Below are 25492 nucleotides of genomic sequence, written 5' to 3'. Positions count from 1 at the left end.
GCCCCGCACAAATGGCCTCTAAACACGTATTAGCCACTATTACCCCATACGAACACTTCTGTATTTCTCTTTTCGCTTCACACTTTTCTCCATTCACGCTTTATCATAGGCTTTTTTCATATCAGCCAAACTTATAATAAAGTTTCGAAATTTCCCCCTCTCATGTCTGCATGTGGGTGCACACACACAGCTTTATCTGATAATTTGTATATAAACTGCTGCCCCCATTTCAGATTTTCCCCCCTTTGATCAGGGGGAAATTGCTTTGGAGAAATCCTATGGAGCTGACCCAGGACTCCTGGTCCACACCGACCACAGCGCCCTCCAGAGAGGCCGTGACAGAGGCCCCCCCGCAGCCGTGTGCAGCCGGCGCCTCCTGGTCAGCAGGACCTGCCGCCAGCCGGCCACGCAGCCTCCTTGTCCCCCAGCCCTGGAGCATGGACCCCAGGCCGGCTGCGGTGAGCACCGGCCTGCGGGGCATCAAGCCAGGCCAGGCTCCTGCCAGGGAGCCCCACCTGGAGAAGCTGGAGAGCAAATTCGCAGCAAATGACCAGCCCTTCCCCAGAAGCAAGCGCGGTGAAGGCAGCGGCCCTTCTTGAGATGGAATTAGTGGAGGCCCTGGGTGATGCAGATGGCCGGGGGCGCTCTCTCCCGGGGCTGAGATCTTGCTGGGGTCTGAAGGACAAGGAGCTGTCTGCCGAGGTCGGGAAGGGCAGGGGTGGCAGGGGGCGAGCATGGGGGTGCCTCAGAGCAGAGGCTCCGTGGGCAGCAGGGGGGGCCGAGGAGGCCAAGGCGAAGAAGGAGCAGGCACAGGGGCCCCTCTTTCTTTCAGAATGCTGTGTTAAACCCCTGGATGGTTTTAAGCAAGGCAGACTTACCTTTCAGAAAGATCACTGTGGCTGCTGTGCAGAGGTGACTGTGCGGTGTGAGCCCAGAGGCTGGGTCACCAGGTAGGAGACCACCCAGGAGGCCTGGGGAGAGGGGTGGCACACGGGGTTGTCCGCAGAAGTGGGGCAGATGGATGGAAATGGTGAGATGCTGACAAGGTGACAGCAGCCTTCAGATTTGGGAGGGACTGTCTGCGGGGGGAAAAACCCGAGGAACTGGAACCTTCTCTGCAGCCCTGCCCCTCAGTGGGGTGTCTGCGTTTGGACAGAGAGCCCCGGTGCTGCAGGGATGTGACAGGGCAGCTTTTAAACACTGAACACACTGAGTAAACACACCTGGAGTGGGTGTTTGCTCTGGGAGGCCGAACTCTGCCAGGAGTGCCCACCACCCACAGCCTCAGCCGGAGCCAGAACGGGTCAGTGGGCTGCACCTTGTGGATGAAGGCGCCCAGTGCCGCTGTGAGGCTGAGGGCTGCTCGGTGGGGACCTGCCAGCTCCCCGGCAACCAGGGGGACTGGATTCCAGACTGTCAGCTGGCTGGGGACCCTGTGCATGCCCATGCCTCTCCCAGCCTTAGTTTACCTTTCCGTAAAGTGAGCTCTGAGGGGCTGGCGTCCAAGGAAGTCACAGGCAATGTGACAGTCAGACATCTGAGGATGCCGGCCCCCACACCTTTCTGATGACCCCTCTTGGGACGCCCACCCCCATGGGCACAGGGCTGCTGTGGAGAACTGGGGGTGAAAGGTAATTCCCTGACTTTCTGAAAGTCGCTCAGCTCTGACAGGGGCTCCTTGACTCAGGGCCCGGCTGTTGGAGCCTTGGGTCACAGGACCCCACAGTGTCACAAGGTGCAGAGCTTGGACTGCAGACCCGGGGCTGGGCCAGCGGCAGGCAGAGCCTCACAGCCCGCTGGCTCAGCTGGGGAGGAATGTGGTCCAGACAGCTGGGTGGTCCTCTCCCCCTACAAGTTGCTGCTCAGCCCACAGGCCCAAGACAAGCTCTCATATATGATGCAGAAAGCAGGAGAAGCCTGGAGGAACAAGACATAAGCCTCGGGAGGCTCCCCGAACCCCAGGGGTGTCCCGGGGGCCAGGTATGCCTGGAGCTGGAGATCCGTGATACACGGGAAAGGAGTCAGAGTGGGGGGCTTGGCGGAGCTCAGAGAAGCAGCTGACAGCATCCCCAGTAATACCACCACTGGGATTTCTAGTAAAGAGCTCAGTCTTCAAATGGCCAGGAAAGCCCCTAGCCTTCCCCCAAACCCACCACCTCAAGGCTTCCCTTGTCTCCGTAAAGGACAACTCTCTCTCTAGGGCACACTCTTTTCTCCTGCATCCCACAGACCATCCTAAATTCTATTGGGTCTACCTTTAATGTCCAGAATTGGGTCATTTCTCCCCGTCTCCTCTTCTAGCCCAGGTGAGGCTGGGACATTGGCTGTAGCCTCCTAACTGGTCTCCTTCCCTGGCCTCCCACCAGCCTGTTTCCAGCAAGGCGGCCTGTTGTGACCCTGCATGTAGGTCAGACCGCATCGTTTCTCCACCCAGAGCCGTCCAGGGCTCCCATCTCGCTCGGTGTACGATCCAAAGTCCTGGATGGCACTTCCTTAAAAAATTAAACATACGGTTGCCATATGATCCAGCAATTCCACTTCTGGGTCTATATCCAAAAGAATTAGAGGCAGAGACTTAACAGAACATGTGTTCTCATGTTCACAGCAGCATTATTCACATTACCTAAAAGGTGGAAACATCCCCAGATCCATGGATGGATGAATGGATGAACCAACTCTGGCATATCCACGCAATGGGATATGATTCAGCATTACAAAGGAAGGGAATTCCGCCACCTGCTACAATAGGCCTTTGTCTTGTCCATGGATGTAATTCCAGTGCCTCTGTCAGTGTCTGCATGTAGTGAAAGCACACAAATATTTTTGAATGAATAAATGGATGGCTCCTCTTCTAATGCGGCATCCATCCCAATATCTACTGTGGCAGATGCATGTGTCATCAGATTTGGTCCTTGCAGAGGGAGATTCGTGAGGTTACAGAGGGGCAGGTACGGAGCTTTGGGCTTATTAAATGATGTCAGGACGAAAGTCGTGCCCCTCACTTTGGCCCACTGCCCTTTCGCTTCCCCTCCTGGCCCAGAACGATGTCACTTTTCCTGGGTTGCAGGACTAGTAGGGATTCTAAATCACAAGGAACGCACTGAGCCAGCTCCGCCTCTTAGCTGAGTTCTGCTCTCCTCACCTGGGAGCTGCTGGGAGGAGCCCAGGCATCTTATATGCGTAGCGCTTTGCAGAAGTCATAAACCAGGTGATGGTTGCCGCTTTATAAACACGTTCCATGCTCCACTCCCTCAGAAGTGTCAGAGAGCAAGAATGCCTGCCTGGGACCCACCCCTAGGGCAGCTCAGAGCCCCTCCTCCCCCTGCAGGGGGTTCGGGAAGGTCCAGCAGAATGAGTGCTTTCCCTGTGGCTTCCAGAGACCCCTGTTCAAGCCCTGGGAAGGCTTTCAAGAGCTTCCTGAGATCACAGAGGGTTATGTAAAATCTGCAAGTCTGAGAAATCTAGACCACATCCCTCTGTGCTGCCACTTCCTTCCTTCCTCTCTCCCCCTCTCCGTCCTTCTCACCCCCTCCCTCATTCTCTGTCTCTCTCTTTCCCTTGCACTCCCTCCCTCCCTCCCTCCCTTCCTTCCACAATTACAGAGTAAGCTAAATACTTGTTATTTTCTTCCATTCCCATATCCATGAAGTTTCCTCATGTTAGTTCTTGGGAAAAATGGAAGAAGATGGAGAATGTACAAGACCTCCCAGAGTATCTAAAAGTGGACATTACTAAGTGTTTGTCTAGTATATGGGGACCGTCCCTTAAGAAGTGACAGAAGAGCGCCAGCAGTGCTTCCTGAGCAGCTCTGTGCTGCACCACCTGGGAGGGGAGGCGACCCGCACAGTCAGGACCACCCTCGCTGCGCTGTGTGGTCTGAGGTCATCCACTGCAGGGTTTCCAACATCCTTTTTCCTTTTCACTCTGACCATCAGTAAGAAAAGAAATACCCTGTACATCGGCAAGACAGAACACACCCAGGTGCACAGATGCACCCACATCCCCCACACCATGAAACGACTCTTGCAAAACCGAAACTATTCTCATTAAAGAACAACTCATCTGCCCGTCCACCAGCCCCTGGCAATGATCATTCTTTCTGTCTTGGAGAGTTTGACTGCTATAGGTACTTCATATAAGTGGAATCATTCACAATTTCTCCATCTGTGACTGGCTTATTTAATTTAGCATAATGTCCTCAGGGTCTATCCATGTTGTGGCATGTGTTTGAATTTCTCCTTTTGAAGGCTGAGTGATATTCCATTGTATGTATATGCAGCAATTATTTATCCATTATTTACCCACTCAGCCATGGCTATCCTGAATAATGCCAGTATAAAAACAGTATGCAAATACCTCTTTGAGACCCTGCTCTCAATTCTTTTGGGCATCAACCTAGAAGTGGAATTGCTGCATCTTACGGTAATTCTGTTTTTTTAAGTTTCTGAGAAAATGCTACACTGTTTTCCATGGCAGCTGCACCATGTTACACTCCCATCGGCAGTGTGCAAGGGTTCTGATTTCTCCACATCCTCACCAACAATGGTTATTTTCCATTTTTTTGGATAGTAGCCAGCTAGTGGGTGTAAGATGGCATCTCATTGTGATTTTGATTTGCTTTCCACAATGTGATGTTGAGCATCTTTTCATATGCTTATTGGATATTCACATATCTTATTTGGAGAAATGTCTATTCAAGCCCTTTGCTCACTTTTTAATTGGGTTGTTTTTTAGTTGTTGAGTTATAGGAGCTCTTTACATATTCTGGACATTAATTACTTCTCAAATATGTAATTTGAAAATATTTTCTCCCATTCCACAGTCTGTTTTTCCACTCTGTTGTATTTCATTTTTAAAAGACTTGTGACAATCCACTAAATCGAATTTATGAGCAACTAAAGGGCCATGATTCCCCATTTGAAACCACAACCCTGAAGAAAACAGGAGAATAAAGCTGCTCAAGGAGCTTATGTCTCACCAGCTATACACCTCTTACAACACAGCTGCATGTGGTGGATTCAAGGTAGAAAAAGATGTGTCAGTGGCTAAAATGGTAGTTCTAAGAAAAAATTATATTTTAAGTGCCTATACTGATGTTAGAAAAGACAAGGACCTAAAAATTAATTAGGTAAGTGACCCGTTTAAGAAGTTAGAAAAAATATAAAGTCACAGAAAATAGAGGGGAAGGGAAAACAAAGTGAGTGCACAGGTTAGGGTAACAGAAAACAAAGAAGCAAAAGAGAAGAATGGAATGTGGTGAGAAATATGAAGAGTTCCAGGGGCCAAAGGGGACAGCCAACAGCACCTTGCCCTGCCAGCCCTGGGGATATGGGGTCAAGCAGCCGCTAGGCCGCCCAGCCTTTGGCACTAGGCTCCAACCCTCATTTAATCTTCACAGCTCCCAGGAGGCGGCAGGCATCGATGGCCTCACTTTATAACTAGGAAAATGGAGACGACAGAGGCAGTCTGTCCTGCAGCCAGGTGTGTTGTCAGGCAGGTCTGCAAAACCACGGCCCATCCATCTTCATGCCTCTGCTGAGGCCACTCCTGGCATCCCCGGGGCAGACAAACCCCTCAAGGCACCTACTGACAAAACAGGGCAAACCCTTGAAGACACGTGCATAAGAACATGGGTGTTTGCTGAGCCCATGGCAGGAACAGAGGGGACACTTGATCAAGGAGTGGGTGGGAGGATTCCAGGGGAGGCTGAGGCCGCATGTGCACTGACCTGGGGACGGGAGGTGGTCAGGAACAGGTGGAGCAGAGGTGAAATCAGATGGGCCCCAATTCACCACAGGTGTGGTGTGGTGGCTGGTGGTGTCACAGAGCTCAGGGACAGTAATTGCCCCCTGGGCTCCCTACATGGTGCAGAAAGTCTGAAGTGGGGTCAACAATCTGTTTCCCTCCCCGCTGGGTGATTCTGATGCGCAGCCAGTACTGGAGCTAGTATCCCCCAACCCTGGGGGTGGCCAGCTAGACAGGCACATTCACCAGCGAACCTGCCAGGAGACAGTGCCTGGCCTGGGGGCCACGCTAGCCCAGAGGTGGGGAGAGCGGCAGGTTGTGGGGCTTGGGAGGGCAGAGAAGGTCCCCTGGGGCAGCAGGCTGGAGATCCTCTGCTCATGCTCACATGCGCACTCCCAGCCGCCCCTCCCCGCCCCTTCCCCAGAGCTCTGCGCTCAGAAAGGACCCGCACCCTGTTTTACAGGTTTCAGGGACTGGGGGACTTCTGGGACTCAAACACCCCTAGGGAGGCCCTTGCAGGCTCCTGCCTACAGCACCCAGGAACCCTTGTTCCCACGCTCTGCTTATGACTCTGGCTTCAGAGTGGAACAGAGTTGTGAATGCATCAAGGGACAGCTGGGTCTTCTCAAAGTTCAGAGCAGTGATGAGAGCAGCCCATCGAGGCAGATAAGCAGCAGCCCTATTGTTTATGCTGCGTTTTTCAGCTGAGGAATGACTGTTTGGTTCAGCAGTTGGCAGCACATAGTCTAGGTGACCAGGAAGCAGAGAACTCGTTCAGTCCCTGTTTATGGAAAAACTCAGGATTTTCCTTAAAATTCTTGAGCTGCTGAAACAAAGAGGTTCCTTGTACCAGTGGGAGAAGTCCAGATGTCTCAGCAGGTCTGGTGTGATTACGGGGCTAATTGGGGTCAGTATAATAAAATACCATAGCCACCCTGACCTGTACAAAAACCCCAGATAGTTCCCTCACAAAAGACAGGCCAATGTGGTACATACCCGCCAAGGCATAGACTTCTCCAAGTCCTGGTAAACTCAGACACCCGCCTGGGCTGGCTGGTGGCTGCTCTGGCCCCCTGCAGTCCTGTCCCTACAGAGCTATCATATACAGAACAGGACACGCGGCCTGCCAACTGACCCACATTAGACGATGTGGAATTCAATAAATGCTCCTCTTTCCGATTGTTCAGAAGGCACTTTGGCACCTTGTAACGCCTTAAGGGTCTCTCTAGATCTTGCGGTACCAGTTTAGAAGCCCATTGGGCAATCTCAGGCAAGCCTATCCACCTTACTGCTCCATCTCTTCGTCTGTGTGAGGACAAGGGCTTCGGGTGGATGGTCTCCGGGTGGCCTCCAGCCCTCACCGTGGTGGTTTACGGGGGCCCAGAGGAACCGCAGCGGCCAGAGGGTAACCTGGGCTCTGCTCAGAGCACTGGGGATGAGAACGGAACGTGGAGACAGCTTGCCCAAAGGAGCCTGGAGCGATCCTCTGGTTTCTCGGCCCCTCTCACCTCCCTCTCTGCCTCCATCAGAGTCTGTGAGTTGCCCATCTTCATCTCTGCCACCCTCAGGCTCTTTCCCCCTATGTTGCCTTCTCCACCTCCCACCTGACTGGCACCCGCTTTAAGATTCAGGGATCCTGGCTCCTGAGCCAGCCACATGGTGTCTCTAGGATCCTTAGCCAGGCCCAGGGTGTGGACATGCCCTGGGACCCACACAGATCTGCTGAGGTTCGCCACCAGAGGCTGATGCAGGCGGTGGGCGTACTGGTGAGGGATCAGGTATGTTGAGATAAAACATGAAAATAAACATTCTATCAAAGTCCAAAAGCAACTAAGAGAAACTCCTATCAGCCTTTCTTGAATAAATAATTTTTTAGAAAGGCAATCATGTTACATTGCCCAGAAAACCCTTAAAGCAATTCATCTGGACTCATCTCTAAGACAAGGCAAAGGCAAAAATAGTCAACAATGCTTTTGTGAGAGGAAGTTCCTGAATGATTTTATATTAAATAAGGTGAAATACATAAAGTGCCTAGGATAGTGTCTTAGCACATCGTAAGCACTCCATAAAAGTCAGTTGTTATTATAATTATGGCATGGCACAATAATATATTATAGTAGTGATCCTAATTATGTTTGTTTATTTAGGGCCCATGTGATTTGGGGCAAGATTTTTAAATCTGAGCATCAGTTGCTTTATCTATGGAATGGGGCTAGAGTATGTGTCCTGCTTGCCTTAAAGGATCAAATGAAATCATTAAGTAATTTGTAAACCATAAAGTACCATATAAGAATCTCTGTTGAAGAGGTGAGGCTTAGAACACCCCCCCCCCCGTTTTGAGAGAAATCTTCTGCATCCGTGGATGTCTTGCTGCCCTTGTCTAGCTTGGATTAATACTTAGTCTACAGGCACACACCCGATCATCTACATTTGTCCTCTTACAGCACTAAACTATGTTTTCTACCTTTATCTTGCATCTACCTACCACTTCAGCATTTTATTTTAAAAAATAATAATAATAATAACAATAATAATAAGGGAGAAATGTGGGATTCACACATAAATCAAGTATAAAAATCAAACAAATATTCATATTTGACCTGATTGTTTATAGTTCATAATGCGTGATCAAAACCGAGAGTTTCCGTGATGACTGCCCTTGCACTGTTCACCATGTAAGAACTTATTCACTATGTAAGAATTTGTTCACCATGTAAGAACTTGTTCGTTATGCTTCAGAAGATTGGAGACTGTTGAGAACTAGGCTTGGGGTTGATTAAGGATTGTGCATTGAGTCCCCTATACAGAATTTTATTGTTGTTAACAACCATTTGATCAATAAATATGAGAGATGCCCTCTCAAAAAAGAAAAGAATCTCTGTTGAGACCAAGACTATAAAAGCTTAAATTTTAGGGCCGCCTGTCTTCCCCGTCATGCACAGTTCCCTTGGATGACTGACATGTCGTCAGGTTGATTTCAGGGCAGCATTTGGGATGAGGATTTTACATGCAAATAATGATATCGATTAGACCATGTTAAGAAATGGTAAGAAGCTCTGGAAAAGAGCAAAAGAAACACCCGAGATGATTTTCTTGGGTGTCACTCTGTGCGTCTGATGGAGACTGAATCTCTGTTGAAGATGTAGGCCAGGCATCAGGTGCTCTGGGGAACCTTTCCTGGCCCCTGGCCCGTTAAGCCAACGCCATCTCTGTACCCACAGGACTTCTTACAGCACCAGCCCTTGAGACGTGGGCCTATTGTTCAATGTCTGCCTTTAAATTAGACTCTGGGTCAGTCCCTCCAGGGAAGGGCTTTTTTTTCTTTCCATCTTTGAATCTTCAGGACCCATCTCATCATTGGAATATATTAGATACACAGTGTATCTTTCTCTTCTTTGAATGAATGAATGAATGAATCAGGGAAAACCCAAACACAAGAACATGCCTACTTATCTACCTTCCCCGGTACCTCACTGTCATGAAGAATCAATAGTGCAGTTTTTCAGGTCAAGGGTAGAAAATATTATTTACAGCATGGCCGATGTCATTCTATATATTGGTTATTGATCTTTAGCTAATACTTTAGGGCCAACAAGGAAAATTGAGCTAATGTTTAAAGTTGTATATCACATCTAAGATGCCTAAAATAAAATCATAATCTATTCTTTTTAATTACATAAATATTTCAGGAAGTCTTCCCACTTTAAGGGATGCCAATTTTCAGTCATAGCAGAGAAGAGATTTCCAGAGGAAACAAGATGTGAAAAAGAATCAGGCCCCTTCTACTTTACCTCCAAGTATGCACTTGAGTTTAAGGAGATTCAGAATAAGATTACTAAGAAAGAAAAGAAATCAAACACATGGAGGAAACCAAAGTCACTCGTGCCGAATAGTTTGTTGTTAATAAAAACATCCACTTGGAAGGGCTTGGCGGTATTCAGGAGAGGACGAGCTAAAGTTGCCCACCCACTGGGTTAAGCTGTTGGATTCTGTCTCTTGAATTTCCAAGTTTCCTTGGCTCCTTAAACCTTGAGTGACAACACTTCAGTTTGATAAACAGAGCTCACCTCCTATGGTTAGTGCTTGTAGCAGGAATGAACAATTAATGAACCACAAATATTTCTGTATCAGCCTGACTCCCTAGAGAGAAAGGCAAGACTTCGAAAAATGCCAAAACATTTTCTTTAGTCAAAAACCATGGATGGCCATAATCATGGCGGAATTTCCTAACACATTAGCCATTAGCTTTGGTTAAAGAAGTAAAAATAGAAGCAACCATCTTAACCACAAGGCACTTTAGCCTAGTGGGTGCATGCACAGACTTGACAGTGAAACAGACTGGGGTTCATATCCAAGGCTCCCCACATGCTAGCTGTGTGTCCTTAGAGGTATTTCTGAGCCTCAGTTTCCTCATCCTTTAAAGAGGGATAATATGTTCCCCATCCCATGACTTGACCTCTATATAAACATAGAACTCTAGGATTATTTCATTTCAAAAGGAGCAGGTTGGTGGGGGAGTGAGTGAGGAGAGAGAGGTCAGTTGTTTTGAAAAATATTTTTGGGGTCACAGCCTCCTTTGAGAATCTAGTTAAAGAATGGACACTGTCCCCAGAAAATACACTTACACACATACGTGTCGATTTTTGTGTCCATTTTCAGCACCTCCCTCTTCCTCCAAACCCTCACAGCAATTCATAGACCTCTGATTCAGAACCGTGGTTGAGGCTATGGGGCAAATGGGGCCGAAGCCCTGGGCTTGGTTTCCTTATGAGTCATTTCATTTTACAGAGAGGAAAATCTGTTCCCTCGCCAAAGACCACATCAGTAACCAGCAAGTAGAGTCACTGACAGCAAGGGCGCCAGATGAGAGAGGGTGAAAACTCAGACCGCAATCACCACGACCTAAAATGCAATTCCAAGTCCACCCCACTCCACCCCAAAAACGAGCATTTGCTCTCCCTATATAATTGGCAATTCTTGGAGGGATTAGGAAAAAAATATTCTTCAGCGGCAAGATGTAGTTCAGAAGCCTTTGCAAGCTACATGTTACTTTTCTTTAATCATAGCCCTCTATAATGTTAAAAAAAAAGGGACTGAACTTAAACGTCCAGTCAAAATAGTGAATCAGAGTTAACATGATAAAATATTATGCCTCAGAATGATCGTGGGAATGTTATAATGAAAAATAGAAAAAAGCAAAGTCCAAAGTTCTATGACCCTTATGATTCCAGTGATCAAAAACTGTATCATATAAAGTAAGATAAGTGGCTCTTGGGTAAAAATGGGAGTTAGTGGAATTATTGATAGCTTGTCTCCGTTTCCAGTTTGGGGGGTATTATATAATTTTGGCAACTGTCAAGGAAGGAGATACATGGTAAATCAGTCTGTTCCTCCCCACGGCAGGGGCCCTGTCCAGCCTCTGAGCAGCCCAGCTTTCTGTGGCTTCCCTCGGGAGCAGGCTGAGAAAGCACGCTGGCCCTGCAGACGGGCAGAGCACCCCCAGAACCAGACAGGCAAGACACCCAGCCCAGGGACTGAGAGAGCAGTGGGCGCGCATGCGCGGCCCGCAGCCTCTGTCCCAGCTCCCAGCAGACGGCTACGGGTGGATTCCTGTCTTCTGGGCCTGGGCTGATTCAGGCAAGCCGTCTTTCAGGCAGGAGGAACTCCATGCATCTCTGTGAGCCAATGCGTTTTAGGTTCACACCATCCACAAGCAATCTGACCCACGAATCGGAGGTAAGTGCCTTGGCAAGGGTCATAGACCCCTGCCGGTGGGATGCATGAGAGCCTCTCCCCACCATGCCTGGGGCTTGGCTGGGCTTCCTGCTCCCGTTTGCTGATGCTGGAAACAGACATGGGGTCCCCATGGGTGCAGGGAGGTTGGCTACTCTCACAACAGCCACCAAAAGAAAATTACGTGAAGGCTTCCTGCGGTGCAGCAGGCCACTTGACCTTCTTACGGGTCATTGTCAGCCTGCCAGCCCCCAGGACGGAGCCGCTTGCAGGCTGCCACCCAGCTCTGACCTCAGCGCCTGGCTCACCTGCCCCAGGCCCCACTCCGAACCTGCTCCCTCTCATCCCAGCGCCTGCCCCTGGGGATGAGCAGTCGCACTGCGCTTGCATTTCCCAAACTGCTCAGCAGAGGAGGGCGGGGTCCCCTGGCTCCGTGACACCTCCTCCTGGAGCCCCTCCACCAAGGCTCTTCTGGCCCCTGGAAAAGTGAGTGGGCCCCTCGTCTGGTGGCCCCAAAGCACATGGCAGGACCTCGGCGACAGCCCCTTCACAGACGGGTTGAACTGGAAAGGATGGGTGTACGCGTCTGCCAGTCACTCTCGCATCTGCCCCCGCGTCTGCCTACTACAGGGCACAGAAGTGATGACTGATGCCTGGCAATCCCGGGTCCGGGGGACAAGGAGGTGGGGGAATCCCAGGGAGGGTCGGTCCCCCAGGGTGCACAGGAGGGGAGCAGCGGCGCAATGGAAGGCGGCGGTGAGGAGGCAGCGCTGGTGGCGGATGGGCTGATGCTGCCAAGGAAGGGAGAAGGGGACAGATGGCGTGTCTTGGCCCAGCCCCCAGGACGGGGAGGCGCTGTCTGGAAGGCCGGTCCTTGGCGGGAGCTTGTGCCAGACTCTCCTTGCAGAGCAGAACTGTCCTGAGGCCGCGGTTCCCGGGGCTGAGTGATCACCCTGTGCTCCCTGTCCCTGGCTTTCCAGTCCGCCCAGTTGCTGCACGAACTTCCCCCTTCACCTCCATGGACAGGGAGCTTCTCTCCCGTAGCGTCGGGTCAGGGCTCTGCACACAGCGTGTGGTTGGCACACTGACTAACGAGTGGACCGCTATGAGCCCTGGCTTTGGGGTCACACAGGCCTGCCAGCCCTGGGCCCTAGGGGTTCCTGATGACATCATGGGGCTGTTCCCGACACGCAGGAGCTCTGGTGCCAAAGCACTGGGCACATTTCTTGGCGCTGGAGCCCTGGCAGCTTCCACATGGATGGGCATGCATTGTGAGCCGCACGGGTCCACCGGAGGGCTGACGGGGAGGGACATCAGAGGCCGCTTAGTCTCTGGGTCTCCCGCAGAGCTGGATCCTGAAGCCCAGAGGGAGGAAGTCACACAGCCAAGACGGCAAGGCCCGTCCCGTGGACACCCTGGCATGGCTGGCCCTCTGGGGGGCTCTCTTCCCAGCAATCCTGGTTTCTCCCCGACTTCAGGCTTCAGGGTCCCCTCCAGGCCTGGTGTGAAATCACTGTCCCATCTTGTTAAAGACAGCTGCACCCCCATGCCTGGCTGAGCTTTGGCACCTGTCAGCTGTATCTCCACGTGGACCCTTGCATCCCCTAGACTCTCAAGTCTGCCAACTGCACTTGTCTGATTGGCCATTCCCAGGTCCCAAGCACGCTGGTCTCCTGAGCCGGACCTTTGATTTTCTCTGAGGTCACTAAGCCCCTGTCCTTTCACAGCCCCTTGAGAGGGCTGACCTCCCTTCCCCCAAGCAGCTCCGGCAGCCAGGATACTGGCAGGGTCTTTACCTCTACTCAGGGTACCTGCCCTCCTCCAACGCAGCGACGGGCCCCAACCCTAGGCAGGCTCCTTCAGTGCCCACCCACATCTTGTCATCCTGCTGGTGGTGCCAGGTCTCGGATCACTCGCTGGGGTGGGAGCCTGCCGCAGCTGGGGAGCAAGGCATTCGGCTTTCTTCTTTCAAAGTCCCCTTGTCTGGCCTTCCCGTGGAACTAGCTGGCAAGCTGTCCTCCCCCCAGTTCTGCTCCACACCCTTCTTGTTCCCCAGGGGCTCACACAGCTCCCCAACTTTGCAGACACAGTTTGTAAAGAAAGTTCACATTGGTTCTCAAAGCAACACCCCCCGCGGCTTATCCACTTCTTCGGGCAATTTCAGGTACTAATTGATGTGCTTTCCTCCATCCATTCGTTATGTTGATCCTCATCCACATTCAAGCCATTGCCACAGGGAAGCAGAAAGAGGAACAAGAACTTCCTTGGCTTAGACCAGACGACATGGGCCACGTGAGAGAAATGCTGTGAGTCTGTCTGTGCAGACAGAGCCCAGGTGGTCTCACCGAGGGTCCCTTGGCCCAGGGGGCTTGGGGGACGCGTGATGATTTCTGCACGCCATGATGTGGCAGGGTCCTGAGAGGAGGCCTGTCCTGGGTCACAGGCTGTTCCCAGACATCCCAGAGGTGGTCAGCTGGGCCACTCCCGAAGTCCTGGGTCCCTTGACTCCCCAGAGCTTGGGCCCAGCCCTGGAGAAAGCTCTGAGATCACCGGGGTTATTTTCCACCACGCAGCAGAAATGCCGGTGTTCAGACAAGGTGTTCTGCTTTTGCACACTGGGTGTGGCTGAGATTCACACTCGCCCCACATGGCTCTGCTCTGCCATGACTTCCCGGAGCCCACCACCTGTTCTCGCAGAGGCTAGACCCTTCCTAATAGACTTGCTCCACTCCCTCTTCGACCTTCGCTGAAGCTGGTATCTCAACTATTTCAAAGATTCCCCTTAGTGTCACTACATCATTGTTTTTGCAAATAGCACATTTTGGGGGTGGGTGGGTGTGGAGGGATAATAAATGAGCCAAGTACATATTCCTGGTGTCCTCAGGCTGTGTGGCCTTGGGAAGGTGAAAGAAAAGAAAGCCAGGAGACAGTTCAGCACTGTGTTGTCCTCTGCTTAGGTTTGCAACGCAGACTGGCAGAGTTTCAAGGGAGTTTACAGTTGGCTGAGGAGACACCCCAGGGTGTGGCCAGACAGCCAGAAGTTAGGGGTGAGGTGGTCCAGCCTAGGGGTCAGGCTGGTCACAGATAATCTGTGTGACCTCAGGGAAGGCACTAGGCTCGCAGGTTGTGGGACTGGGAACCAGGATATAAGAGGGCTGTGTAAATGGGAACCAGGATGGAGAGCTGTGTCCACTGGTGGGGAGTCCGAAGCCCCTGCCCCTCCAGCTCCCTGCTGACCCCAGTGGAAGAAGCCATGAGCCATGCATGCTGGTGCCTGGCCCAGGCAGGGACCAATGGCCTGAAGAAGGCTATGGAGGTGGGAACTATAGGGTGGGATGCATAGGAGCTCTCCTCTGGGAGATGGGCATCTTGGGCAGAGAGGAAGGTTGGGCAAAAGCCTGTTATGTGATGGGCAGCAGGAGCTCTTCAAAGCAGGGCTGCCACCCCATGGGCTGGAGAAGGATGGGGATACAGGCTGGGAAGGAGACCAGACAGCGGGGTCTCGGGAGGCCGCTTGGTTCTCTGGCTCAGAGCAGTCAGCAGAGCTTCTACCCTGAGGGTGATGGGGCCACACTTGAACTTTGCAAAGACCTTGCCAGCCACTTGGAGGACAGATAGGTGTGAGGGATGGCGGGGAGATGAGCACGGAGGGTGTGACAGTCTAGTCTGGAGATAGGGGCACCTGAGCTGAAGCGTTGGGGGCCTGGGGCCAAAAGGATCCAAGAAGGGATGGGCCTACTTGCAGGGAGACCAGGGGGTGCTCCAGTCGGCCCCGGCCTCTGCTAGGATTCCGCCACCCCATGCTGCAGGTTTCTTTGGCAGGGAGCCGAGCTTCCTCCCGGAGGTGCCCTGGGGAAGTCGGGCAGGGGTCCTGAGGACTTCAGACCCAGTCTCTTCCCTGGGAAGGCAGGCAAAGGAATGTCCACCCTGGGAGAGGCAGGCCTGGTGCCCGCTGCTTCACCTCCCATTAGGGCCGCAGCCCCTCCTCAGCCTCCACCTCCCCAACCCTGGGCAATACCCTCCCCCACTCCCCAGCCCCCTGCCCTGGGCTCTCCCTCCCCACCCCTTGCCCCACCCATGGAGCTGAGGCCCAGATCATCAGCCAGCCGGCCCTGAGGGGGGCAGCAGGGGCTGCTGGCTGCCTTCTAGGTCCTGCTCAGGCAGAAGACAGGGCTTTCTTGCCATCTGAGGACAGAAAGCTTTGTAGGGAACAGAATGAAAAATGAGAACTTTAGGAAGGATGGTGCTCCGGCGACGGCGACTAGGTCTCCACAACGTGGATGAGGCTGGGAATCTGTCTGTGGAGGAATTTATTCCTTCTGTTATGTTGCAATAGCATTTGCTGTGGTAGGTGGTTTTGTTTTGTTTTTCACAGATGAGTGTGTGTGTGCGCTTGTGTGTTTGTGTCTGTCCGTGTGTATGAACATGTCCTACCTACGTCAGTGCCCACTTACCTGCAAAGATTTTCTCTATTTTGTCTTTCAAGTTATAAAATCCTTAAAGCAGGGCCCCAAATGGACCTTCCCCCAAACACCCCACACCAGAGAGCTCCAGGACAGCCCAGGTTAAACCTGCAAGGGCTCCTTCTCAGGCTGAACCTCAGGGGTCCGGAGACGGGGCGCCCTTCCCAGTCACCCAGTCCCACCTCCACAGCAAAGCCCCGCATTGGAAGCATGTTTTGAGCTCAAGCTGGTGGAGACTGGCTGGCAGCCACTCCTACATGCAATGAACTAGGGGTATTTAGCCATGAAGGTTCATTAAAGACCTTAAATATCAGATGGATGACAGCCTTCGCATGTGGACAAACCAGGTCCTCAGGGCCTCTTTTTCTCCTCTGTTCTGTTTTATGCCTTTTTCTTCACTCAAATGTCAACGAGCTTTTCAATCAACAGGAAGAGACCAGACAGGGACATGTGAGTTTTCCCACAGAGAGCAGCCTCTCCACGGCAGCTGGGCTGGCGCACCAATAAATAGGTAAATAGGAACTGGTGGGGAGGAACAGCGGTGGGGTGGGGAGGGAAGGTGGGAGTAGGGGGTGGGGATGGGAGGAGTAAAGGGGGGACAAAAGAGGAGGGGGCTGGGGAGTTGGGTAGGGAAGGGGGAGAGGGAGGTGGGGAGGGAGGAGGGAGGGGGAGGGGAGTGGGCACAGGAGGGGTACAGCACCACAGGAGAGGGGTTTTCCCAGCAGCAGCAATTAGGGGAACCTGACTGCGAAGCGGAAGCGGGGCTCCAAGAGCCGGTGCAGAGCCCTTGCAAGGAGGGGGTGAGTGCTGGTGGCGCCCGCTGCAGGGCCCACCCACCCTCCTCAGGGGCCTCATGGAGAAGGGCTTGAAACACTGTTTCCTGGGCCACAAAGGAGTGTGCACTTTCTGTGAGGGACCTGCCATGCCAGCCGACGAGGGCTTGCAGAGGCCAGGGCCCTTCTCGAGGGGGTGCCAGCCTCAGGCCTGCCCCTCGTCTCTAAGCACCAGCCTCTCTGTGGCTGCTGGTTCCGCTTCCCCTTGGCTCATTGGCAGAGGGCACTTGTCCTGGTGACAAGGCGGAGAGGACGAGCTGGGAAGATTCACCTACGCAGGAGGGGAGGCTGGCAGCCGGCCCCTTCCACCGACAGCCCCAGGGGCCAGCAGCTTCAGTGGAGGGCGGGCCCTGGCAGGACTAGGGGCGCTGTGACACCCCCCCACCAGTGCTGGGCCACTGGGCCTGGTTGTCAGGGCAGGCATCTCCCCACCAGCCTCAGCCTCTCCCTGCCAGCCTCAGCCTCTCCCTAACACGCGCCCCGCACTTCCCCAAGCCCTGGTCCACTCCAGGCAGGACCTCTGCCTGGTACCTCGGCTGACATGTGGCAAAGGTCTCCCTGCGGTGGTTCTTGGAGCAGGAAGAGGGTCCCACATGGACTCGGGAGCTCAAAAAGGGGCTACCCTCTCCCGAGGGGGGTCAGGCAGGAGCCAGTCCTCCCGGTGCCAGCAGCCCCAAGCCTTCCTAACTTGATAAAACCTGATGAAACTATAAACCTTTGCAGAAGGTTTGTACCACCCACAAAGGCTAGCATACAGGTTCAGGGAGTTCATAGGCCTCCTGAGACTCAGGGGCCCAGGGTCTCCAAGAGACAGGTGGCCAACTACGGCAATGGCACAGGGACGCGGCAGCTGTAGGGCGGGGGTCTCCATCCAGGGCCGTGTACCCCTCTGTCCCCAGGCACGCAGCAGGGCCACTTGGGTCCCTGGGCCTCTCTGCCAGTATCTGAACTCAGGAAGCCCAGGGACAGGCTATTCTCAGGTTATTCCCCACTTGTCCCTGCTGAGCAAAACCCGATGCAGACAGATGCTGACCTGCAGGTCGGGGCTGAGATGTCCTGCCTCTTAGTCAACTGTGAGCTGCGGCCAGCTGGTGATGGTTTGTGAGAGCCAGTTGTTAAATTTGGGGGAATTCTGTGAGCCATTTGTCAAGCACATCGTTATTCAGAAATAAAGCTATAAGATTAAATTCTATACAATATAATTAAGAGAATTATATTCAAAACAAAGGTAAGAAATACTCAAACTTCATTATTTTTTGGTTATTTGACTATATTTTACTATCATCCTTGCTCTTGAGGTTGTCAGCCATTCATCTCTATAGGTTAGAAATACCATATAAAGAGTCCTACTGTGCGTCTCTTCCCGAGTTCATGTTCAGCCAGGTCCTGTGGGCTGCTTGAAGCTGGCTATGGGGCAAGTGTGCACACGGTAGAAACAGGCAAGTGCTACAAATCGGGTTTTGATTCTTCAGACTTAATACAGTGATGCAAAAAATGTTAATAATGTAACTGTAACTTAAAAATGTGTCCTGCTTGTAGCTGTGAATAGCAACCCCCGAAACTGAGGAAATATTTTCGAGTAATTAAAAACAATTATCCAATTTAGCAAAGAAGTTGGCCGCATCACTGAGAAATGAGGCAGTTCCGACAGGCCTATATTGTTTCACTTTGGTCTCACGTCTTAAGAAATTGAAACATCAACAAGCGTTCATGCCCTGGCGACTCGTGCGCATCAGTTACCACCACAGCCAGACTGTAGGTAGGGAAGCCTGGTGAAGGTCGACAGAAGCTTTCTTTGGAGAATCAACTGGCTAAATGGCATTTATAATAAAGGATATTGTATATTGTATTACTATTTGTAAATTATTACACATCCTTCATGCCAGTGGCATTTATAATAAACATATATAATAAACATATGTGGACATTTGTTTCCTGGAACGCTGGCTGTTAAATGTTTATTGGCATTTTATTGCTTTCAACTCAGAAGGCATGCGCCTTAACTGAGGACATCCCCCGCTACAGCAACAGGTGCCAGGGTATCCATCAGACACAGAGACAGACACCACAGAAAGGGAATGATTTCTTTTCCACATGAAGGTATAGGAGACGGAGAGCCTTCCCCCTTTCCCATAAAACTGTGCAAATAAAATCATGAAATGGATTATTACTTTTGATTCTATCTTCAAATGCAGTGCTTAAAAAATTTATTTTATTTAAAAAATTTGATTATATAAATGTCAGGGAATAAAAAGGAATCTTATGAAATTATCATAGATAATCCTTGTAACAATATAAGGTGGAATGTCTGTAAGACTAGTCAGTTGACACAGGCTGTTTGTATAACTACAATGGACTCACAGCTGAATATTTCACCACAGTCTGGCACCCTTGGTAAAAAAAGAATACGGAATTATTCTATGTTCTGTACACGGAACAGGAACTAATTCTCACCAAGCACCATGCTTGCATTAAGTGCCTCTTCAAAAGTGCCTATTTGTTTTGTTTGTTTATTTATTCACTTCCAGATGTTTCCAAAAAGATTTGAGGCCACTTATAGAAAGAAATATGAAACAATAGGAGAGAAAGATAGATGAAGGAATTAGATCAAAGGGCAAGTTAGGGCAGAAAAGCAAATTTGCGGGTAAAGCGGGTACATAAGAATGCACACGGTGAGATGGGGCTACCCAAACGCTAATGGTTAGATGCAAATTGGGCTCTACACGTCCTGGAGCCCAAAGCAGACAGTGGGAAGCTAGGAGATGGGAGAGCAAGTGTCCGTAAGCGGGTCATTACTCCCAGGAAGTGCGGGTTTCCCAGGTAACTCACCCTCTGCTCCTCTCCGGGTGGTCTGAGCCACGTGGCAGCAATCATGCCACCCTGAGTTCCTATCTTGTGCCTAACAGCACCTTTAGCACAAGCCTAGGACGGCGGCCTCACCAAGAAAGGGTGCCCGAGCCTGGTTCAGGCGGGCAAGTCCATGGGCACCCCAGCTGCGACCGCGACACGCGGCTCTCGGATGGAGTGGCGCCAAACAGGGAGAACACCCGAAATATCCATTCCTGTCCCTTAATCCTATTAAGCTCATTTCCTCCTCTGAGAAACATCACAAAACCATGCTCTCCCTTCTCGGATTTCAAAACAAACACTGTGCTTAAAAATAAATCAAAGAAGTTACAATGTGAAGCGTGCCTTTCCTCACTCTGACCTGGAGAATGGAACAGAATCTAGAGGGAACTGTTGTGTAGTACTCAGTTTCAACTCATCTATGAAATGAGGCTTTGGAGTTTAATTCTTGTAACCCTGGGACATGCTATCATCAACAAATAAAGAAGTGACACTCCAGGGAAAAGTAAGTCAGGTAAGGGCAGCCGGTACAGAGTGAGGTCAAACTATTATGTCACAAAGACATCTGGGGACTTGCCCGAGGCCACACAGCCAGGGCTAGTCCTTGAACTCAGGCCTGCTGGCCCCAAAGCCAGCCCCCAACCTCTCTGCTATGGACCCTCTCAGCCACAGCTGCTTTGTCTTCCTCCTACACACAAGTTCTTTCCACTTCCTCGATTCCATAACACACAGAAATAAAATCAAATTATCCTTACTAAATATTGCACTTGGCAATTCCACATATTTTGGGTGGCAGACCCTTGTAGGAATCTGATGAAAGCCATACACACTCTTTTCAAAAGAAGCGTCTACCCACAAATGCTGGCATACAAGTTCAAGCAGCTCCTGGGCCCGTGAAACTCACCAGGGGTCTTGGAGATTAGAACTCCTGACTTAATCCATCAAGCACAGATCATCTCATTCCCTTATAGACACTGTATGAATGTACAGGAGCATTCTCTGCTTTGAGTGACCCTGAAGGCCTCTTTAAATGTTGCACACCAGTTGCCTCAATTGCCTCATCCTGGTGGAGGCCCAGGTATCAAGGTGTGAAGGAGGCCAGCTGAGAGTGGCAGCGACGAGGCCCCCAGGAGAACCTCCTTCTCTTACGTGGCTTTGGAAGCATCAGTCCCTTGGTGCAGGAGCCCTCGTGAGCCACACAGAGGCCCATGGGGTAGGAGCTCAGGCAAGAACAGCTGGGACCGTGGCAGGGCCTCCTCTGTGCCTCCACCGCCACGTCTGATCATCTTGTTCAACTGAGTTCTCACATATGTGCTTGGAGCTGGTCAACTGTTCCCACTTTACAGAGGGCTAGACCGTTCGCTCACACTCCCCCAGGGGGCAAGAGGCAGAGCCGGGTCCCACTGCAGAACTGGTGGCCCCAGGGCCAGGCACCCGCCTATGGCCCACACCACCTTGCAGGGAGCAGAAGCCTAGTGACACCCCATCTGCTTCCGCAAGGGTCCCCACTAAGACCCCTGAATGGCGATGGCACTGGAGCTCGTTGTGGCCGAAGGCAATGATTAAATGTTCCGTGCTTTCCCTCCTCCAAGCTTTCTTCTTCATGTCTTAAGCCTCACTTGCCCTCCGGAATCTGTCTTTGTTTCTCTAACCCAAGAGCATTTCACAGGACACCTACCCCATGTCAGGCAGTGCTCTGAATGCTGGACACAGAGGGGTGTGGAGGGAGGGCCTGGCGCCTGTCCTGGAGGAGGTCCAGGGGCCTGGAGGCCTGCAAACAAATGGCTCTAGGCATGTGTTGGAGGTTCAGGGGGATGCTGGTGATGAAGAGAAGATATTGGCACTGGTCCTAAGGACTAGAACCCACGGGATGTGCCTAGAGGAGAAAGTGGGAGAGGATCCCGGCAGAGGGGCTAGCCAGGGCACCGTGCATTCTGGAAGCAGTGTGTGGCTCGTGTGGTCAAAGCAGGGGGGCTGGCAGTGGGGGAGCAGGAGACAAGACAGGAAAGGGGCTCCAGGCCCGGGGTTATCATAGATCTGTAGTTTTGATCTCCCCTGTTGTGATTTTCATCTAAGTGCTGTCTTCCTACAGCTTTATAATTCTTCCTTCTTTCCCACCTGCTTCCGAAGCGTTTCTCTAATCTGGCCAAGACATCACTTCAACCCGGGGCACACCTGCTCTGCTGGCCTGCAGGGCGTGTGGGGTGGGGGCGGCTGTTAAGCTTCTCTGTCTCTCACATTACCCTCCACACCTGGCCCTTCCGAGCAGGGTGCTGGCCCCCGGTGGCCTCGTCTGGCCGCTCTACGTGTGCTAAGGCGGCCCAGTGGGCTCCCGAGGCCAGGTAGTCCCTCCAGCGGGAGCTGGCTTCCCTAGTCCCACCTGACATCCCTCAGGCCACAGCTGTGCCGGCAGGGAGTGGTGCCCAGCATGGCTCGGAGCTGCTCGGCTGGCCACAGGCTCTGTGGGGATGGCTGAGTGCCGAGGACGGTGGATTCAGCTCAGATACTCCGTGCGGGCTCTGCGCTCTCCCTCGCCTCCATCCTCGGCCCTCTGTTTCTTACTGCTGGGTGGTCAGGTTGGGTGCTGGGTGGAGGCCCGAGGGCCTGAACCAGCTCAGTTAGTTCTGCTGGGTGGACATGGGTGGGCTCCTTGGCTCTAAACCCCCGACACAGGGTTGAGAAATAGAATAAGAGAGAAAGATGGGGCTTTCCAGGAATAAGGTGGGGCTGGGAGCGAGAAGGGTAAAAAGTGCAAAGACCTGCTGTGTCCAGAATGTCCGGAAAGGGGGTGGGGACCATGCGGCCATGGACACCAGTTTTCCCAAGCTTGCTCAGATTTTGACCACTTTTGCTCCAAGGCAGGATGAGTATAAATTGTTTCAGCTTTTTATTTTGGAATAAATTTAGGTTTACAGAAAAACCACAAAGACAGTATTGAGACTTTCCGTACACCTCTCCCTCAGCTACCCCGGGTGTTCGCATCGCACCTCCCCAGCATGCCCTTGACAGAAGTGAGAATTTCACGGCGGCACACCAACATCAATTAAACTCCAGATTTCATTTACAGTTTGCCTATTTTTCACTAGTGACTTTTATTCTTTGGTTCCAGGATCCAGTCCAACCCAGGGTGTGGCTGTGGATATAGTTGTCACGTCTGCTTACTCTCCTCCGTGTGTGACACTTTCCCCATCTGAAGGTCAAATATGGTGTAGACTGTCCCATTTTTCATGACTAGACTGGGATTTGGGTTTTGGGAGAATAGCAGAGAGGTGAAATTCCTTTCTCCTTGCACCTTAGCAGAACGTACAAAACACGACATGACTTATTCCCCTGGCATGTTAACCCTGCTCACCTGCTCAGGGTGGTGTGTGCTGGGGATCCCCACCATAGAGTTACTCTTTTTCTCTTTCTATCCTCTATTCCAAGTCCAGGCCCCGCTCAGGGTGAGGAGAATCAAGCTCCCCTGTGGGAGCGAGGAGTAGCTGCCTGTGTCAGGAGGAATTCCTCTCCGTGACCACAGACGCACCACACTAAGTTCTTTAAGTCCTCAGTAATGTGGATGGTTGAGGCTAAAGGCAGGGGCCAATTAGCACATGACTAGAAAAGTTGTCACCCTAGCATTTTAAAAATCCACTGAAAACATGTTATCAACAGTTCTTTCCTTTTCACAGTTGGCCAGACAGATCTCTTAGCCAAAAAAGTCATCATTAAGCCTAATCCATCACCTGCCCCCCTACCCCCCACTAAATGTCTGAAAAATGGAAAACCTTATTCAAAACCAAAATGAAACAAAAGTGCCGACCAGTCGTTCACCTTGAGGTGCCCTCTCCCAGGCACTGCTGCTGGCCTCCGTCCCCCCTGCCCCGAGGATGCCACACCCTCGTTTACAGAGGCTGAGGAACCTGTCCAGGGCCCCTGGCGTGTGTGTGCCCACCGCGTCCCCACCCCACAGCCTCCTCTCTTCTTTCCTCTCTGGCACATTCACAGCCTCTCCCAGCTTAGAAAGCCCAAGAAGCAGAAGCTGACCTACCCTGGTGGATACATAAATCAAAACTTTCCTGTACAAAAAAAACTCTCAAAAACAGAAATGAACAAATGATAACGGCAATCTGTTCACAGCTGTGGTTCACGTCCCATTATGTCTATGCTGTTCATCGTGATGTTCCTGCCCACTTTCCAACTGCAGGCCTCCAAGCACTGTTTGCACAGTTTAAGGAAATGAGACAGTGAAGAGGGCGGAAGACTCGGCCTTACCTTGGCACAGTGCTCAGCGGCTTTTCATCATTGCTCGTCGAATCCCAGGGCCCTCGTGAGGCAGTGGCCTTCTAGACAGAACCAGCAACGCCTGACACGGTCCCACAGAAAAAGCCCATCCCAGTCGGCCCCGTCAGCTCATGCCGCTCGTGGCTTCCTGCCGGTGGCGGCTAGCACGAGGCGGAGGTGGCAGGCTCCACGGTCTGTGGTCAGAGCTTCGCCAGCCGCCCCCAAGGAGGCCGCCCCTCCCACCGACTGCCGCAAAGGCTGGCCTGGGCTCCCTGGGTCTGCAGGGCCGCGCGGCCCCAGGACAGCCTGTGAACAAGGACCACGGCAGCTGCTTTTTCTCTGGCTAAGGTCACAATGACCCTCTGCCACCAGAAAGTTTTCTCATGGGGTTTTGGTTTAACAACACAGGTGGTGTTTTTCTTGCAGGGAGCCTGTCAGTTAGTCAGCCTCCCAGCTAACTCTGTAAGGTATTTTTCTCAGCCATGCAGCGTCCATCTGCAGGACAAGAAAGGGCTGGGCTCTGCAGCCTGGTGTACCTGTGTGGCCAGGCCGGCCATTCTCTCAGCCTTGTGGCTTTTGTTTTATCTCCCAAATAGCACTAATAATATCTAGCCTATAGACCCTTTGAGCTCAGATGATTGGATGCGAGTGACAGGCACAGAGCTGGCTCTCAATAAGCGATAATTCCTGATGGACTTGTTTTCGTAACCCTCTAGCCAGCCGTTGATGCTGATCTCAGAGCCTCTTCAATTGTGCTGTTTTGCTTGGCTATGAAATCTCAGGGGGGCGGACAGTGATGGAGGCATTGGGGAAAGGACCCTAACATCTAGAGCGGCGAGGTGCTTTCCTGTTCTACCAGCCCAAGGACGAACGGGACCCAGACGGTTGCTGAGGTGGGCTCACGAGACTTGCTGGTCCAGCCAGACCTTGGGAGCCGCTGACCACCTGCTTTCTGATCCAGGGACCAAAGGGATCCAACGGACAGGCTCCTCTCCTGCCTGGGGATCCTGGGAGACAGTGCATTTCAGGCAGGCCTGCTCCTGCTTCTGGCCTGGGACCACAGTTTCAGCATCTCAGTTTCCACATCAAGTTTTTTTCCTCAAATTGTGGGACTAAGACAATGATTTACTGTGAGGTCCTGGTAGGGGAGAGCTGTCCGGCAGATGTTCCCAGCGACAGCAGCCGCCACAGAGGTTTTGGTTCGGAGTCTCCTTGGAAACAACTGTTTCATTTCTCCAGAGGGTGTTTGGGAGAAAAAAATGGATCAATGTCTAAAAGCTATCTCCAACTAACTGGTAGCTGACTTGAATATGCCTAATCTAAGTCCCAAATCTGATTTTTAAAATTGCTTTGTCAAAGCCAAAGTCCCAGAACCGGCCATGCTCAGTGAATAATAGCTATTATTAATTTATTATTATATTCACTTTCTGACACCTGATAGTTGAATGTGCACATTAAACACAAATTGAAAACATCCCAAACTCCTTAAACTTTTAATTTAAAAAGTTACTGATTTGCGATGAGATTTTTCAGTCTTGTTATATTAATTCAATTAACACAGAAACCCTCTGTGGATGTCTGCTGTGTGGTAAGCACATGCTAGAGGCT

The 25492-nt window shown here is 51.7% G+C and overlaps 1 protein-coding gene across 3 annotated transcripts in view; it reads right to left on the bottom strand.

Moving 5' to 3' along the window:
- The window catches only part of BLK (BLK proto-oncogene, Src family tyrosine kinase), a 62633-nt gene extending 38411 nt beyond the window's left edge, over window positions 1–24222 (bottom strand). For 2 of the 3 annotated variants that reach the window (XM_036998989.2, XM_036998990.2), the window contains exon 1: window positions 23876–24222. The gene's annotated coding sequence lies outside the window, so the exon portion shown is untranslated. Of the gene's footprint in view, window positions 1–878; window positions 1019–23875 lie in introns of those variants that run through there. The other variant, XM_073232787.1, reaches the window with a different exon arrangement.
- Between the last annotated feature and the right edge of the window lie 1270 nt (window positions 24223–25492).

This window comes from Manis javanica, chromosome 3 (assembly GCF_040802235.1).
Source record: "Manis javanica isolate MJ-LG chromosome 3, MJ_LKY, whole genome shotgun sequence".
In the NCBI taxonomy this organism is placed as follows: Eukaryota; Metazoa; Chordata; class Mammalia; order Pholidota; family Manidae; genus Manis; species Manis javanica.
This window is presented reverse-complemented; position numbering and strand designations above follow the sequence as displayed.